General features: G+C 47.2%; 23 non-coding genes across 23 annotated transcripts; all 23 read right to left on the bottom strand.

Moving 5' to 3' along the window:
* Window positions 1–149: 149 nt before the first annotated feature.
* Trnak-cuu (transfer RNA lysine (anticodon CUU)) lies at window positions 150–222 on the bottom strand. The gene has a single exon. It is a non-coding gene; the product is annotated as a tRNA-Lys (tRNA).
* A 450-nt stretch (window positions 223–672) lies between these two features.
* On the bottom strand, window positions 673–745 carry Trnar-ucg (transfer RNA arginine (anticodon UCG)). The gene has a single exon. It is a non-coding gene; the product is annotated as a tRNA-Arg (tRNA).
* Window positions 746–1,246: 501 nt separating this feature from the next.
* Window positions 1,247–1,318, bottom strand: Trnat-agu (transfer RNA threonine (anticodon AGU)). Its single transcript has one exon. It is a non-coding gene; the product is annotated as a tRNA-Thr (tRNA).
* A 338-nt stretch (window positions 1,319–1,656) lies between these two features.
* Trnak-cuu (transfer RNA lysine (anticodon CUU)) lies at window positions 1,657–1,729 on the bottom strand. Its single transcript has one exon. It is a non-coding gene; the product is annotated as a tRNA-Lys (tRNA).
* Window positions 1,730–2,179: 450 nt separating this feature from the next.
* Trnar-ucg (transfer RNA arginine (anticodon UCG)) lies at window positions 2,180–2,252 on the bottom strand. Its single transcript has one exon. It is a non-coding gene; the product is annotated as a tRNA-Arg (tRNA).
* Window positions 2,253–2,765: 513 nt separating this feature from the next.
* On the bottom strand, window positions 2,766–2,837 carry Trnat-agu (transfer RNA threonine (anticodon AGU)). Its single transcript has one exon. It is a non-coding gene; the product is annotated as a tRNA-Thr (tRNA).
* A 338-nt stretch (window positions 2,838–3,175) lies between these two features.
* On the bottom strand, window positions 3,176–3,248 carry Trnak-cuu (transfer RNA lysine (anticodon CUU)). The gene has a single exon. It is a non-coding gene; the product is annotated as a tRNA-Lys (tRNA).
* A 449-nt stretch (window positions 3,249–3,697) lies between these two features.
* Trnar-ucg (transfer RNA arginine (anticodon UCG)) lies at window positions 3,698–3,770 on the bottom strand. The gene has a single exon. It is a non-coding gene; the product is annotated as a tRNA-Arg (tRNA).
* A 1,439-nt stretch (window positions 3,771–5,209) lies between these two features.
* Window positions 5,210–5,282, bottom strand: Trnar-ucg (transfer RNA arginine (anticodon UCG)). The gene has a single exon. It is a non-coding gene; the product is annotated as a tRNA-Arg (tRNA).
* Window positions 5,283–6,724: 1,442 nt separating this feature from the next.
* Trnar-ucg (transfer RNA arginine (anticodon UCG)) lies at window positions 6,725–6,797 on the bottom strand. Its single transcript has one exon. It is a non-coding gene; the product is annotated as a tRNA-Arg (tRNA).
* Window positions 6,798–8,383: 1,586 nt separating this feature from the next.
* Trnat-agu (transfer RNA threonine (anticodon AGU)) lies at window positions 8,384–8,455 on the bottom strand. Its single transcript has one exon. It is a non-coding gene; the product is annotated as a tRNA-Thr (tRNA).
* A 338-nt stretch (window positions 8,456–8,793) lies between these two features.
* On the bottom strand, window positions 8,794–8,866 carry Trnak-cuu (transfer RNA lysine (anticodon CUU)). Its single transcript has one exon. It is a non-coding gene; the product is annotated as a tRNA-Lys (tRNA).
* A 450-nt stretch (window positions 8,867–9,316) lies between these two features.
* On the bottom strand, window positions 9,317–9,389 carry Trnar-ucg (transfer RNA arginine (anticodon UCG)). Its single transcript has one exon. It is a non-coding gene; the product is annotated as a tRNA-Arg (tRNA).
* Window positions 9,390–9,890: 501 nt separating this feature from the next.
* Window positions 9,891–9,962, bottom strand: Trnat-agu (transfer RNA threonine (anticodon AGU)). The gene has a single exon. It is a non-coding gene; the product is annotated as a tRNA-Thr (tRNA).
* A 338-nt stretch (window positions 9,963–10,300) lies between these two features.
* Trnak-cuu (transfer RNA lysine (anticodon CUU)) lies at window positions 10,301–10,373 on the bottom strand. The gene has a single exon. It is a non-coding gene; the product is annotated as a tRNA-Lys (tRNA).
* Window positions 10,374–10,823: 450 nt separating this feature from the next.
* Window positions 10,824–10,896, bottom strand: Trnar-ucg (transfer RNA arginine (anticodon UCG)). The gene has a single exon. It is a non-coding gene; the product is annotated as a tRNA-Arg (tRNA).
* A 501-nt stretch (window positions 10,897–11,397) lies between these two features.
* Trnat-agu (transfer RNA threonine (anticodon AGU)) lies at window positions 11,398–11,469 on the bottom strand. The gene has a single exon. It is a non-coding gene; the product is annotated as a tRNA-Thr (tRNA).
* A 338-nt stretch (window positions 11,470–11,807) lies between these two features.
* Trnak-cuu (transfer RNA lysine (anticodon CUU)) lies at window positions 11,808–11,880 on the bottom strand. Its single transcript has one exon. It is a non-coding gene; the product is annotated as a tRNA-Lys (tRNA).
* A 450-nt stretch (window positions 11,881–12,330) lies between these two features.
* Window positions 12,331–12,403, bottom strand: Trnar-ucg (transfer RNA arginine (anticodon UCG)). The gene has a single exon. It is a non-coding gene; the product is annotated as a tRNA-Arg (tRNA).
* Window positions 12,404–12,921: 518 nt separating this feature from the next.
* Window positions 12,922–12,993, bottom strand: Trnat-agu (transfer RNA threonine (anticodon AGU)). The gene has a single exon. It is a non-coding gene; the product is annotated as a tRNA-Thr (tRNA).
* Window positions 12,994–13,854: 861 nt separating this feature from the next.
* Window positions 13,855–13,927, bottom strand: Trnar-ucg (transfer RNA arginine (anticodon UCG)). The gene has a single exon. It is a non-coding gene; the product is annotated as a tRNA-Arg (tRNA).
* A 911-nt stretch (window positions 13,928–14,838) lies between these two features.
* Trnak-cuu (transfer RNA lysine (anticodon CUU)) lies at window positions 14,839–14,911 on the bottom strand. The gene has a single exon. It is a non-coding gene; the product is annotated as a tRNA-Lys (tRNA).
* Window positions 14,912–15,361: 450 nt separating this feature from the next.
* Trnar-ucg (transfer RNA arginine (anticodon UCG)) lies at window positions 15,362–15,434 on the bottom strand. The gene has a single exon. It is a non-coding gene; the product is annotated as a tRNA-Arg (tRNA).
* Between the last annotated feature and the right edge of the window lie 726 nt (window positions 15,435–16,160).

Raw genomic sequence — 16,160 nt, 5'->3', positions numbered from 1 at the left:
ACACATGTCTACAAAATCACCTTCACCTTCAAATACAGTTTTCTTGCGACTGATTGAGACGTAGGCAAATTTTAAAGTTGCTATTTCCATTACATCACGTTAATCAGAAAATCGGTAATTTACATCTGCAGTGGAGAAAAATTCCGTTCCGCCCAGCGAAGGGCTCGAACCCACGACCCTGTGATTAAGAGTCTCATGCTCTACCGACTGAGCTAGCCGTGCTGCCTCGTTGGGTACCTCCTGGGTAGCAGATCACACAGTACTCGTTTGGGTTGGTTGGTCCCATACAGAATCTCTCCATGCTGCCTAATGTTTTCCTAACGACACTCGTCACGTACTTCACTTTTATTTCATAATCATTTCTGAGAGGTAAAGGAATTGCATGACAATCTGCAGAGCTAGCGGCGTCAAAATTAACACACATACTTGACGTGACTCAAAAGCCGAACGAGTTACTTTCCGACGTTGTTTTAGATGTGCAAGTGCCAGTCAAACCTCGCGGTGAGGGCACTCTGCCGACCATTTCGCTAGTTAAAACCGGTCTTCTTGTGTGTGTTTCAAGCTCAAGACCATCTCCAAGCACAAAATGGTCAACAGCAACATTCAGACGGTTTCGTACTGCACAATTGCTACATTAAAACGGTATGTTTGTTTCTCAGAACTGGAAAAACACGACCGTGACAGGATTCGAACCTGCAATCTTCGGATCCGAAGTCCGACGCCTTATCCATTAGGCCACACGGTCACTGACGACCAAGTATAACTTATATACGATTGATCTCGAAACGCTCACACCCCCTGAGGAATTGTGTTTTCGTTCCACACAGCCGCTGCCCCTTACTCTTTCCCACCCATTCGTTACATTCAACCTCTTACGAGACCGACCAAACATAGACAGGAAAACAAGACCACACACTTTGCGCAATCGGAATCGATGGCAGGGTGTCCCTCGCCGCATTTGCTACGATGGCCATTTGCTAATTCTGCAGAAGCGGCGGCGGCGACGACGAAGAAGATGACGACCGCGGGAGGCTCAGAGATTTGTGAGAAATACATCTATAAAATGTAATTCAGAATGCCTCGTCCCACCTTATGCCGTACCGCTTTGGCAAATGCTTTATCAGCGCCATTCGCCTTAATCACATCTGAGAGTAATTCTTAATAAAACGCCTCTCGCTAATTGTTCCCCATCACAGATACTGTTTGCTATACGGCCATGACGCGCAACTGATTTCCAAAATTCGTCTTCCTCCTGTGAGGATGGAACTCACAACTCCTGGTTTACTAGACCAGTGCTCTACCACTGAGCTAAAGAGGCGCGGCCTAGCGGAACTTTTGTGTACTTCGTCCGTACGGTCGTCTGAATCTTCAGACTTCAGCTGACAACACTTCATATTTTTCACTAATATTTGCAGCTATGGCGACCCATTACTGCTTGGATACACATCTGACACGTAGCCGATGTTCTCTCCAAACAAAATCACCTGCACTTCAGAACATGACTTTCACACATGTCTACAAAATCACCTTCACCTTCAAATACAGTTTTCTTGCGACTGATTGAGACGTAGGCAAATTTTAAAGTTGCTATTTCCATTACATCACGTTAATCAGAAAATCGGTAATTTACATCTGCAGTGGAGAAAAATTCCGCTCCGCCCAGCGCAGGGCTCAAACCCACGGCCCTGTGATTAAGAGTCTCATGCTCTACCGACTGAGCTAGCCGTGCTGCCTCGTTGGGTACCTCCTGGGTAGCAGATCACACAGTACTCGTTTGGGTTGGTTGGTCCCATACAGAATCTCTCCATGCTGCCTAATGTTTTCCTAACGACACTCGTCACGTACTTCACTTTTATTTCATAATCATTTCTGAGAGGTAAAGGAATTGCATGACAATCTGCAGAGCTAGCGGCGTCAAAATTAACACACATACTTGACGTGACTCAAAAGCCGAACGAGTTACTTTCCGACGTTGTTTTAGATGTGCAAGTGCCAGTCAAACCTCGCGGTGAGGGCACTCTGCCGACCATTTCGCTAGTTAACACCGGTCTTCTTGTGTGTGTTTCAAGCTCAAGACCACCTCCAAGCACAAAATGGTCAACAGCAACATTCAGACGGTTTCGTACTGCACAATTGCTACATTAAAACGGTATGTTTGTTTCTCAGAACTGGAAAATCACGACCGTGACAGGATTCGAACCTGCAATCTTCGGATCCGAAGTCCGACTCCTTATCCATTAGGCCACACGGTCACTGACGACCAAGTATAACTTATATACGATTCATCTCGAAACGCTCACACCCCCTGAGGAATTGTGTTTTCGTTCCACACAGCCGCTGCCCCTTACTCTTTCCCACCCATTCGTTACATTCAACCTCTTACGAGACCGACCAAACATAGACAGGAAAACAATACCACACACTTTGCGCAATCGGAATCGATGGCAGGATGTCCCTCGCCGCATTTGCTACGATGGCCGTTTGTTAATTCTGCAGAAGCGGCGGCGGCGACGACGACGACGACGACGACGACGACGACGACCGCGAGAGGCTCAGAGATTTGTGAGAAATACATCTATAAAATGTAATTCAGAATGCCTCGTCCCACCTTATGCCGTACCGCTTTGGCAAATGCTTTATCAGCGCCATTCGCCTTAATCACATCTGAGAGAAATTCTTAATAAAACGCCTCTCGTTAATTGTTCGCCATCACAGATACTGTTTGCTATACGGCCATGACGCGCAACTGATTTCCAAAATTCGTCTTCCTCCTGTGAGGATGGAACTCACGACTCCTGGTTTACTAGACCAGTGCTCTACCACTGAGCTAAAGAGGCGCGGCCTAGCGGAACTTTTGCGTACTTCGTCCGTACGGTCGTCTGAATCTTCAGACTTCAGCTGACAACACTTCATATTTTTCACTAATATTTGCAGCTATGGCGACCCATTACTGCTTGGCTACACATCTGACACGTAGCCGATGTTCTCTCCAAACAAAATCACCTGCACTTCAGAACATGACTTTCACACATGTCTACAAAATCACCTTCACCTTCAAATACAGTTTTCTTGCGACTGATTGAGACGTAGGCAAATTTTAAAGTTGCTATTTCCATTACATCACGTTAATCAGAAAATCGGTAATTTACATCTGCAGCGGAGAAAAATTCCGTTCCGCCCAGCGAAGGGCTCGAACCCACGACCCTGTGATTAAGAGTCTCATGCTCTACCGACTGAGCTAGCCATGCTGCCTCGTGGGGTACCTCCTGGTAGCAGATCACACAGTACTCGTTTGGGTTGGTTGGTCCCATACAGAATCTCTCCATGCTGCCTAATGTTTTCCTAACGACACTCGTCACGTACTTTACTTTTATTTCATAATCATTTCTGAGAGGTAAAGGAATTGCATGACAATCTGCAGAGCTAGCGGCGTCAAAATTAACACACATACTTGACGTGACTCAAAAGCCGAACGAGTTACTTTCCGACGTTGTTTTAGATGTGCAAGTGCCAGTCAAACCTCGCGGTGAGGGCACTCTGCCGACCATTTCGCTAGTTAACACCGGTCTTCTTGTGTGTGTTTCAAGCTCAAGATAATCTTCAAGCACAAAATGGTCAACAGCAACATTCAGACGGTTTCGTACTGCACAATTGCTACATTAAAACGGTATGTTTGTTTCTCAGAACTGGAAAAACACGACCGTGACAGGATTCGAACCTGCAGTCTTCGGATCCGAAGTCCGACGCCTTATCCATTAGGCCACACGGTCACTGACGACCAAGTATAACTTATATACGATTCATCTCGAAACGCTCACACCCCCTGAGGAATTGTGTTTTCGTTCCACACAGCCGCTGCCCCTTACTCTTTCCCACCCATTCGTTACATTCAACCTCTTACGAGACCGACCAAACATAGACAGGAAAACAAGACCACACACTTTGCGCAATCGGAATCGATGGCAGGGTGTCCCTCGCCGCATTTGCTACGATGGCCATTTGCTAATTCTGCAGAAGCGGCGGCGGCGACGACGACGACGACGACGACGACGACCGCGAGAGGCTCAGAGATTGTGAGAAATACATCTATAAAATGTAATTCAGAATGCCTCGTCCCACCTTATGCCGTACCGCTTTGGCAAATGCTTTATCAGCGCCATTCGCCTTAATCACATCTGAGAGTAATTCTTAATAAAACGCCTCTCGCTAATTGTTCGCCATCACAGATACTGTTTGCTATACGGCCATGACGCGCAATTGATTTCCAAAATTCGTCTTCCTCCTGTGAGGATGGAAGTCACGACTCCTGGTTTACTAGACCAGTGCTTTACCACTGAGCTAAAGAGGCGCGGCCTAGCGGAACTTTTGCGTACTTCGTCCGTACGGTCGTCTGAATCTTCAGACTTCAGCTGACAACACTTCATATTTTTCACTAATATTTGCAGCTATGGCGACCCATTACTGCTTGGATACACATCTGACACGTAGCCGATGATCTCTCCAAACAAAATCACCTGCACTTCAGAACATGACTTTCACACATGTCTACAAAATCACCTTCACCTTCAAATACAGTTTTCTTGCGACTGATTGAGACGTAGGCAAATTTTAAAGTTGCTATTTCCATTACATCACGTTAATCAGAAAATCGGTAATTTACATCTGCAGTGGAGAAAAATTCCGTTCCGCCCAGCGAAGGGCTCGAACCCACGACCCTGTGATTAATAGTCTTATGCTCTACCGACTGAGCTAGCCGTGCTGCCTCGTTGGGTACCTCCTGGGTAGCAGATCACACAGTACTCGTTTGGGTTGGTTGGTCCCATACAGAATCTCTCCATGCTGCCTAATGTTTTCCTAACGACACTCGTCACGTACTTCACTTTTATTTCATAATCATTTCTGAGAGGTAAAGGAATTGCATGACAATCTGCAGAGCTAGTGGCGTCAAAATTAACACACATACTTGACGTGACTCAAAAGCCGAACGAGTTACTTTCCGACGTTGTTTTAGATGTGCAAGTGCCAGTCAAACCTCGCGGTGAGGGCACTCTGCCGACCATTTCGCTAGTTAACACCGGTCTTCTTGTGTGTGTTTCAAGCTCAAGACCATCTTCAAGCACAAGATGGTCAACAGCAAAATTCAGACGGTTTCGTACTGCACAATTGCTACATTAAAACGGTATGTTTGTTTCTCAGAACTGGAAAAAGACGACCGTGACAGGATTCGAACCTGCAGTCTTCGGATCCGAAGTCCGACGCCTTATCCATTAGGCCACACGGTCACTGACGACCAAGTATAACTTATATACGATTCATCTCGAAACGCTCACACCCCCTGAGGAATTGTGTTTTCGTTCCACACAGCCGCTGCCCCTTACTCTTTCCCACCCATTCGTTACATTCAACCTCTTACGAGACCGACCAAACATAGACAGGAAAACAAGACCACACACTTTGCGCAATCGGAATCGATGGCAGGGTGTCCCTCGCCGCATTTGCTACGATGGCCATTTGCTAATTCTGCAGAAGCGGCGGCGGCGACGACGACGACGACGACGACGACGACGACCGCGAGAGGCTCAGAGATTGTGAGAAATACATCTATAAAATGTAATTCAGAATGCCTCGTCCCACCTTATGCCGTACCGCTTTGGCAAATGCTTTATCAGCGCCATTCGCCTTAATCACATCTGAGAGTAATTCTTAATAAAACGCCTCTCGCTAATTGTTCGCCATCACAGATACTGTTTGCTATACGGCCATGACGCGCAATTGATTTCCAAAATTCGTCTTCCTCCTGTGAGGATGGAACTCACGACTCCTGGTTTACTAGACCAGTGCTTTACCACTGAGCTAAAGAGGCGCGGCCTAGCGGAACTTTTGCGTACTTCGTCCGTACGGTCGTCTGAATCTTCAGACTTCAGCTGACAACACTTCATATTTTTCACTAATATTTGCAGCTATGGCGACCCATTACTGCTTGGATACACATCTGACACGTAGCCGATGATCTCTCCAAACAAAATCACCTGCACTTCAGAACATGACTTTCACACATGTCTACAAAATCACCTTCACCTTCAAATACAGTTTTCTTGCGACTGATTGAGACGTAGGCAAATTTTAAAGTTGCTATTTCCATTACATCACGTTAATCAGAAAATCGGTAATTTACATCTGCAGTGGAGAAAAATTCCGTTCCGCCCAGCGAAGGGCTCGAACCCACGACCCTGTGATTAATAGTCTTATGCTCTACCGACTGAGCTAGCCGTGCTGCCTCGTTGGGTACCTCCTGGGTAGCAGATCACACAGTACTCGTTTGGGTTGGTTGGTCCCATACAGAATCTCTCCATGCTGCCTAATGTTTTCCTAACGACACTCGTCACGTACTTCACTTTTATTTCATAATCATTTCTGAGAGGTAAAGGAATTGCATGACAATCTGCAGAGCTAGTGGCGTCAAAATTAACACACATACTTGACGTGACTCAAAAGCCGAACGAGTTACTTTCCGACGTTGTTTTAGATGTGCAAGTGCCAGTCAAACCTCGCGGTGAGGGCACTCTGCCGACCATTTCGCTAGTTAACACCGGTCTTCTTGTGTGTGTTTCAAGCTCAAGACCATCTTCAAGAACAAAATGGTCAACAGCAACATTCAGACGGTTTCGTACTGCACAATTGCTACATTAAAACGGTATGTTTGTTTCTCAGAACTGGAAAAACACGACCGAGACAGGACTCGAACCTGCAATCTTCGGATCCGAAGTCCGACGCCTTATCCATTAGGCCACACGGTCACTGACGACCAAGTATAACTTATATAAGATTCATCTCGAAACGCTCACACCCCCTGAGGAATTGTGTTTTCGTTCCACACAGCCGCTGCCCCTTACTCTTTCCCACCCATTCGTTACATTCAACCTCTTACGAGACCGACCAAACATAGACAGGAAAACAAGACCACACACTTTGCGCAATCGGAATCGATGGCAGGGTGTCCCTCGCCGCATTTGCTACGATGGCCATTTGCTAATTCTGCAGAAGCGGCGGCGGCGACGACACAGAAGACGACGACCGCGGGAGGCTCAGAGATTTGTGAGAAATACATCTATAAAATGTAATTCAGAATGCCTCGTCCCACCTTATGCCGTACCTTTTTTTTTTTTTTTTTTTTTTTTCTTTATTGTCATTTTATACCTACAAAGGTAGGCCGGCAGCGGCCTAATATGCCGCTCTTCGGCCACAAGAAACATACAAGAGAGAAAAACAGGAAGACATAATCTCAAAACACAGACATGGAGGACAAAAATCAGAAGACAACAGAGAATAAAAAGAAATGAAGTCGTTCACCGACGCAGCACTGTTTCAGTTTTAAAAAGACGGGCAGCACAGCACGGAACAGAGAACACTAGCACAGGTGAACGGTGGAGCAGAAAACGAAGAAACACTCGAGGCACAGACGGGACGAAAGACACGGACACTGCGGAGATGGGCTTCGGCGCTTGCAGGGGCACTGTCCACACCGAAAAGCTGGGGGCCTGCCAAGGGAAAAAACAGGGGGAGGGAAGGAGGGAGGGGGAGATAGGATGCCAGGGAGGAGGAGGGGAGAAAACGAAAAAAGGGGGGGTGGAAGCCCAGGGAGAGGGGGAGGGGAGGTAAGGATGAAAGGAGGGAGAGAGGGAGGGAGAGAAGGGAGAGAGGGTGCCCACAGGAAAATGAGAGGAGAGGGGAAGGCAAGGCTCAAAGTTGGTAGGAGGGGTAGATGGAGGGGAGGAGGGCATCATCCGGGAGGGGGAGTCGGCGGAAGCCACCTTGGGAGAGGGTGTGGAGAGTGTGAAGATGGAGAGCAGGTGGGATACAGGAGTACAGGCGCGGCAGTGGGTTGGGGTGGGAGAGGATGGAAGAGACAAGCGGGTGGGGAGGATCAAGCTTGCGGGAGGTGTAGAGGATCCGCATCCGTTGGAGGAAGAGAAGGAGGTGTGGGAAGGGGATGAGGTCATAGAGGAGCCGCGTGGGGGAAGGGAGGCGGATGCGATAGGCGAGGCGGAGTGCATGCCGTTCAAGGATTTGAAGGGATTTGTAAAAGGTAGGCGGGGCAGAGATCCAGGCGGGATGGGCATAACAGAGGATAGGGCGGATGAGAGATTTATAGGTGTGGAGGACGGTGGAGGGGTCCAGACCCCATGTGCGGCCAGAAAGGAGCTTCAGGAGGTGGAGTCGGGAGCGTGTATGCCGTACCGCTTTGGCAAATGCTTTATCAGCGCCATTCGCCTTAATCACATCTGAGAGTAATTCTTAATAAAAAGCCTCTCGCTAATTGTTCCCCATCACAGATACTGTTTGCTATACGGCCATGACGCGCAACTGATTTCCAAAATTCGTCTTCCTCCTGTGAGGATGGAACTCACGACTCCTGGTTTACTAGACCAGTGCTCTACCACTGAGCTAAAGAGGCGCGGCCTAGCGGAACTTTTGTGTACTTCGTCCGTACGGTCGTCTGAATCTTCAGACTTCAGCTGACAACACTTCATATTTTTCACTAATATTTGCAGCTATGGCGACCCATTACTGCTTGGATACACATCTGACACGTAGCCGATGTTCTCTCCAAACAAAATCACCTGCACTTCAGAACATGACTTTCACACATGTCTACAAAATCACCTTCACCTTCAAATACAGTTTTCTTGCGACTGATTGAGACGTAGGCAAATTTTAAAGTTGCTATTTCCATTACATCACGTTAATCAGAAAATCGGTAATTTACATCTGCAGTGGAGAAAAATTCCGTTCCGCCCAGCGCAGGGCTCAAACCCACGGCCCTGTGATTAAGAGTCTCATGCTCTACCGACTGAGCTAGCCGTGCTGCCTCGTTGGGTACCTCCTGGGTAGCAGATCACACAGTACTCGTTTGGGTTGGTTGGTCCCATACAGAATCTCTCCATGCTGCCTAATGTTTTCCTAACGACACTCGTCACGTACTTCACTTTTATTTCATAATCATTTCTGAGAGGTAAAGGAATTGCATGACAATCTGCAGAGCTAGCGGCGTCAAAATTAACACACATACTTGACGTGACTCAAAAGCCGAACGAGTTACTTTCCGACGTTGTTTTAGATGTGCAAGTGCCAGTCAAACCTCGCGGTGAGGGTACTCTGCCGACCATTTCGCTAGTTAACACCGGTCTTCTTGTGTGTGTTTCAAGCTCAAGACCACCTCCAAGCACAAAATGGTCAACAGCAACATTCAGACGGTTTCGTACTGCACAATTGCTACATTAAAACGGTATGTTTGTTTCTCAGAACTGGAAAATCACGACCGTGACAGGATTCGAACCTGCAATCTTCGGATCCGAAGTCCGACTCCTTATCCATTAGGCCACACGGTCACTGACGACCAAGTATAACTTATATACGATTCATCTCGAAACGCTCACACCCCCTGAGGAATTGTGTTTTCGTTCCACACAGCCGCTGCCCCTTACTCTTTCCCACCCATTCGTTACATTCAACCTCTTACGAGACCGACCAAACATAGACAGGAAAACAAGACCACACACTTTGCGCAATCGGAATCGATGGCAGGATGTCCCTCGCCGCATTTGCTACGATGGCCGTTTGTTAATTCTGCAGAAGCGGCGGAGGCGACGACGACGACGACGACGACCGCGAGAGGCTCAGAGATTTGTGAGAAATACATCTATAAAATGTAATTCAGAATGCCTCGTCCCACCTTATGCCGTACCGCTTTGGCAAATGCTTTATCAGCGCCATTCGCCTTAATCACATCTGAGAGAAATTCTTAATAAAACGCCTCTCGTTAATTGTTCGCCATCACAGATACTGTTTGCTATACGGCCATGACGCGCAACTGATTTCCAAAATTCGTCTTCCTCCTGTGAGGATGGAACTCACAACTCCTGGTTTACTAGACCAGTGCTCTACCACTGAGCTAAAGAGGCGCGGCCTAGCGGAACTTTTGTGTACTTCGTCCGTACGGTCGTCTGAATCTTCAGACTTCAGCTGACAACACTTCATATTTTTCACTAATATTTGCAGCTATGGCGACCCATTACTGCTTGGATACACATCTGACACGTAGCCGATGTTCTCTCCAAACAAAATCACCTGCACTTCAGAACATGACTTTCACACATGTCTACAAAATCACCTTCACCTTCAAATACAGTTTTCTTGCGACTGATTGAGACGTAGGCAAATTTTAAAGTTGCTATTTCCATTACATCACGTTAATCAGAAAATCGGTAATTTACATCTGCAGTGGAGAAAAATTCCGTTCCGCCCAGCGCAGGGCTCAAACCCACGGCCCTGTGATTAAGAGTCTCATGCTCTACCGACTGAGCTAGCCGTGCTGCCTCGTTGGGTACCTCCTGGGTAGCAGATCACACAGTACTCGTTTGGGTTGGTTGGTCCCATACAGAATCTCTCCATGCTGCCTAATGTTTTCCTAACGACACTCGTCACGTACTTCACTTTTATTTCATAATCATTTCTGAGAGGTAAAGGAATTGCATGACAATCTGCAGAGCTAGCGGCGTCAAAATTAACACACATACTTGACGTGACTCAAAAGCCGAACGAGTTACTTTCCGACGTTGTTTTAGATGTGCAAGTGCCAGTCAAACCTCGCGGTGAGGGTACTCTGCCGACCATTTCGCTAGTTAACACCGGTCTTCTTGTGTGTGTTTCAAGCTCAAGACCACCTCCAAGCACAAAATGGTCAACAGCAACATTCAGACGGTTTCGTACTGCACAATTGCTACATTAAAACGGTATGTTTGTTTCTCAGAACTGGAAAATCACGACCGTGACAGGATTCGAACCTGCAATCTTCGGATCCGAAGTCCGACTCCTTATCCATTAGGCCACACGGTCACTGACGACCAAGTATAACTTATATACGATTCATCTCGAAACGCTCACACCCCCTGAGGAATTGTGTTTTCGTTCCACACAGCCGCTGCCCCTTACTCTTTCCCACCCATTCGTTACATTCAACCTCTTACGAGACCGACCAAACATAGACAGGAAAACAAGACCACACACTTTGCGCAATCGGAATCGATGGCAGGATGTCCCTCGCCGCATTTGCTACGATGGCCGTTTGTTAATTCTGCAGAAGCGGCGGAGGCGACGACGACGACGACGACGACCGCGAGAGGCTCAGAGATTTGTGAGAAATACATCTATAAAATGTAATTCAGAATGCCTCGTCCCACCTTATGCCGTACCGCTTTGGCAAATGCTTTATCAGCGCCATTCGCCTTAATCACATCTGAGAGTAATTCTTAATAAAACGCCTCTCGCTAATTGTTCGCCATCACAGATACTGTTTGCTATACGGCCATGACGCGCAACTGATTTCCAAAATTCGTCTTCCTCCTGTGAGGATGGAACTCACGACTCCTGGTTTACTAGACCAGTGCTCTACCACTGAGCTAAAGAGGCGCGGCCTAGCGGAACTTTTGCGTACTTCGTCCGTACGGTCGTCTGAATCTTCAGACTTCAGCTGACAACACTTCATATTTTTCACTAATATTTGCAGCTATGGCGACCCATTACTGCTTGGCTACACATCTGACACGTAGCCGATGTTCTCTCCAAACAAAATCACCTGCACTTCAGAACATGACTTTCACACATGTCTACAAAATCACCTTCACCTTCAAATACAGTTTTCTTGCGACTGATTGAGACGTAGGCAAATTTTAAAGTTGCTATTTCCATTACATCACGTTAATCAGAAAATCGGTAATTTACATCAGCAGTGGAGAAAAATTCCGTTCCGCCCAGCGAAGGGCTCGAACCCACGACCCTGTGATTAAGAGTCTCATGCTCTACCGACTGAGCTAGCCGTGCTGCCTCGTTGGGTACCTCCTGGGTAGCAGATCACACAGTACTCGTTTGGGTTGGTTGGTCCCATACAGAATCTCTCCATGCTGCCTAATGTTTTCCTAACGACACTCGTCACGTACTTCACTTTTATTTCATAATCATTTCTGAGAGGTAAAGGAATTGGATGACAATCTGCAGAGCTAGCGGCGTCAAAATTAACACACATACTTGACGTGACTCAAAAGCCGAACGAGTTACTTTCCGACGTTGTTTTAGATGTGCAAGTGCCAGACAAACCTCGCGGTGAGGGCACTCTGCCGACCATTTCGCTAGTTAACACCGGTCTTCTTGTGTGTGTTTCTAGCTCAAGACCACCTCCAAGCACAAAATGGTCAACAGCAATATTCAGACGGTTTCGTACTGCACAATTGCTACATTAAAACGGTATGTTTGTTTCTCAGAACTGGAAAAACACGACCGTGACAGGATTCGAACCTGCAATCTTCGGATCCGAAGTCCGACGCCTTATCCATTAGGCCACACGGTCACTGACGACCAAGTATAACTTATATACGATTCATCTCGAAACGCTCACACCCCCTGAGGAATTGTGTTTTCGTTCCACACAGCCGCTGCCCCTTACTCATTCCCACCCATTCGTTACATTCAACCTCTTACGAGACCGACCAAACATAGACAGGAAAACAAGGCCACACACTTTGCGCAATCGGAATCGATGGCAGGGTGTCCCTCGCCGCATTTGCAACGATGGCCATTTGCTAATTCACAGAAGCGGCGGCGGCGACGACGACGACGACGACGACGACGACGAAGACGACGACCGCGGGAGGCTCAGAGATTTGTGAGAAATACATCTATAAAATGTAATTCAGAATGCCTCGTCCCACCTTATGCCGTACCGCTTTGGCAAATGCTTTATCAGCGCCATTCGCCTTAATCACATCTGAGAGTAATTCTTAATAAAACGCCTCTCGCTAATTGTTCCCCATCACAGATACTGTTTGCTATACGGCCATGACGCGCAACTGATTTCCAAAATTCGTCTTCCTCCTGTGAGGATGGAACTCACGACTCCTGGTTTACTAGACCAGTGCTCTACCACTGAGCTAAAGAGGCGCGGCCTAGCGGAACTTTTGCGTACTTCGTCCGTACGGTCGTCTGAATCTTCAGACTTCAGCTGACAACACTTCATATTTTTCACTAATATTTGCAGCTATGGCGACCCATTACTGCTTGGCTACACATCTGACACGTAGCCGATGTTCTCTCCAAACAAAATCACCTGCACTTCAGAACATGACTTTCACACATGTCTACAAAATCACCTTCACCTTCAAATACAGTTTTCTTGCGACTGATTGAGACGTAGGCAAATTTTAAAGTTGCTATTTCCATTACATTACGTTAATCAGAAAATCGGTAATTTACATCTGCAGTGGAGAAAAATTCCGTTCCGCCCAGCGAAGGGCTCGAACCCACGACCCTGTGATTATGAGTCTCTTGCTCTACCGACTGAGCTAGCCGTGCTGCCTCGTTGGGTACCTCCTGGGTAGCAGATCACACAGTACTCGTTTGGGTTGGTTGGTCCCATACAGAATCTCTCCATGCTGCCTAATGTTTTCCTAACGACACTCGTCACGTACTTCACTTTTATTTCATAATCATTTCTGAGAGGTAAAGGAATTGCATGACAATCTGCAGAGCTAGTGGCGTCAAAATTAACACACATACTTGACGTGACTCAAAAGCCGAACGAGTTACTTTCCGACGTTGTTTTAGATGTGCAAGTGCCAGTCAAACCTCGCGGTGAGGGCACTCTGCCGACCATTTCGCTAGTTAACACCGGTCTTCTTGTGTGTGTTTCAAGCTCAAGACCATCTTCAAGCACAAAATGGTCAACAGCAACATTCAGAAGGTTTCGTACTGCACAATTGCTACATTAAAACGGTATGTTTGTTTCTCAGAACTGGAAAAACACGACCGTGACAGGATTCGAACCTGCAATCTTCGGATCCGAAGTCCGACGCCTTATCCATTAGGCCACACGGTCACTGACGACCAAGTATAACTTATATACGATTCATCTCGAAACGCTCACACCCCCTGAGGAATTGTGTTTTCGTTCCACACAGCCGCTGCCCCTTTCTCTTTCCCACCCATTCGTTACATTCAACCTCTTACGAGACCGACCAAACATAGACAGGAAAACAAGACCACACACTTTGCGCAATCGGAATCGATGGCAGGGTGTCCCTCGCCGCATTTGCTACGATGGCCATTTGCTAATTCTGCAGAAGCGGCGGCGGCGACGACGACGAAGACGACGACCGCGGGAGGCTCAGAGATTTGTGAGAAATACATCTATAAAATGTAATTCAGAATGCCTCGTCCCACCTTATGCCGTACCGCTTTGGCAAATGCTTTATCAGCGCCATTCGCCTTAATCACATCTGAGAGTAATTCTTAATAAAACGCCTCTCGCTAATTGTTCGCCATCACAGATACTGTTTGCTATACGGCCATGACGCGCAACTGATTTCCAAAATTCGTCTTCCTCCTGTGAGGATGGAACTCACGACTCCTGGTTTACTAGACCAGTGCTCTACCACTGAGCTAAAGATGCGCGGCCTAGCGGAACTTTTGCGTACTTCGTCCGTACGGTCGTCTGAATCTTCAGACATCAGCTGACAACACTTCATATTTTTCACTAATATTTGCAGCTATGGCGACCCATTACTGCTTGGCTACACATCTGACACGTAGCCGATGTTCTCTCCAAACAAAATCACCTGCACTTCAGAACATGACTTTCACACATGTCTACAAAATCACCTTCACCTTCAAATACAGTTTTCTTGCGACTGATTGTGACGTAGGCAAATTTTAAAGTTGCTATTTCCATTACATCACGTTAATCAGAAAATCGGTAATTTACATCTGCAGTGGAGAAAAATTCCGTTCCGCCCAGCGAAGGGCTCGAACCCACGACCCTGTGATTAAGAGTCTCATGCTCTACCGACTGAGCTAGCCGTGCTGCCTCGTTGGGTACCTCCTGGGTAGCAGATCACACAGTACTCGTTTGGGTTGGTTTGTCCCATACAGAATCTCTCCATGCTGCCTAATGTTTTCCTAACGACACTCGTCACGTACTTCACTTTTATTTCATAATCATTTCTGAGAGGTAAAGGAATTGCATGACAATCTGCAGAGCTAGCGGCGTCAAAATTAACACACATACTTGACGTGACTCAAAAGCCGAACGAGTTACTTTCCGACGTTGTTTTAGATGTGCAAGTGCCAGTCAAACCTCGCGGTGAGGGCACTCTGCCGACCATTTCGCTAGTTAACACCGGTCTTCTTGTGTGTGTTTCAAGCTCAAGACCATCTTCAAGCACAAAATGGTCAACAGCAACATTCAGATGGTTTCGTACTGCACAATTGCTACATTAAAACGGTATGTTTGTTTCTCAGAACTGGAAAAACACGACCGTGACAGGATTCGAACCTGCAATCTTCGGATCCGAAGCCCGACGCCTTATCCATTAGGCCACACGGTCACTGACGACCAAGTATAACTTATATACGATTCATCTCGAAACGCTCACACCCCCTGAGGAATTGTGTTTTCGTTCCACACAGCCGCTGCCCCTTACTCTTTCCCACCCATTCGTTACATTCAACCTCTTACGAGACCGACCAAACATAGACAGGAAAACAAGACCACACACTTTGCGCAATCGCAATCGATGGCAGGATGTCCCTCGCCGCATTTGCTACGATGGCCGTTTGCTAATTCTGCAGAAGCGGCGGCGACGACGACGACGACGACGACGACGACGACGACCGCGAGAGGCTCAGAGATTTGTGAGAAATACATCTATAAAATGTAATTCAGAATGCCTCGTCCCACCTTATGCCGTACCGCTTTGGCAAATGCTTTATCAGCGCCATTCGCCTTAATCACATCTGAGAGTAATTCTTAATAAAACGCCTCTCGCTAATTGTTCGCCATCACAGATACTGTTTGCTATACGGCCATGACGCGCAACTGATTTCCAAAATTCGTCTTCCTCCTGTGAGGATGGGACTCACGACTCCTGGTTTACTAGACCAGTGCTCTACCACTGAGCTAAAGAGGCGCGGCCTAGCGGAACTTTTGCGTACTTCGTCCGTACGGTCGTCTGAATCTTCAGACTTCAGCTGACAACACTTCATATTTTTCACTAATATTTGCAGCTATGGCGACCCATTACTGCTTGGATACACATCTGACACGTAGCCGA

This window comes from Schistocerca gregaria, chromosome 11 (genome assembly GCF_023897955.1).
Source record: "Schistocerca gregaria isolate iqSchGreg1 chromosome 11, iqSchGreg1.2, whole genome shotgun sequence".
Lineage (NCBI taxonomy): Eukaryota > Metazoa > Arthropoda > Insecta > Orthoptera > Acrididae > Schistocerca > Schistocerca gregaria.
The sequence above is the reverse complement of the archived record's forward strand: the minus strand, read 5'-3'. Positions and strand labels throughout refer to the sequence as shown.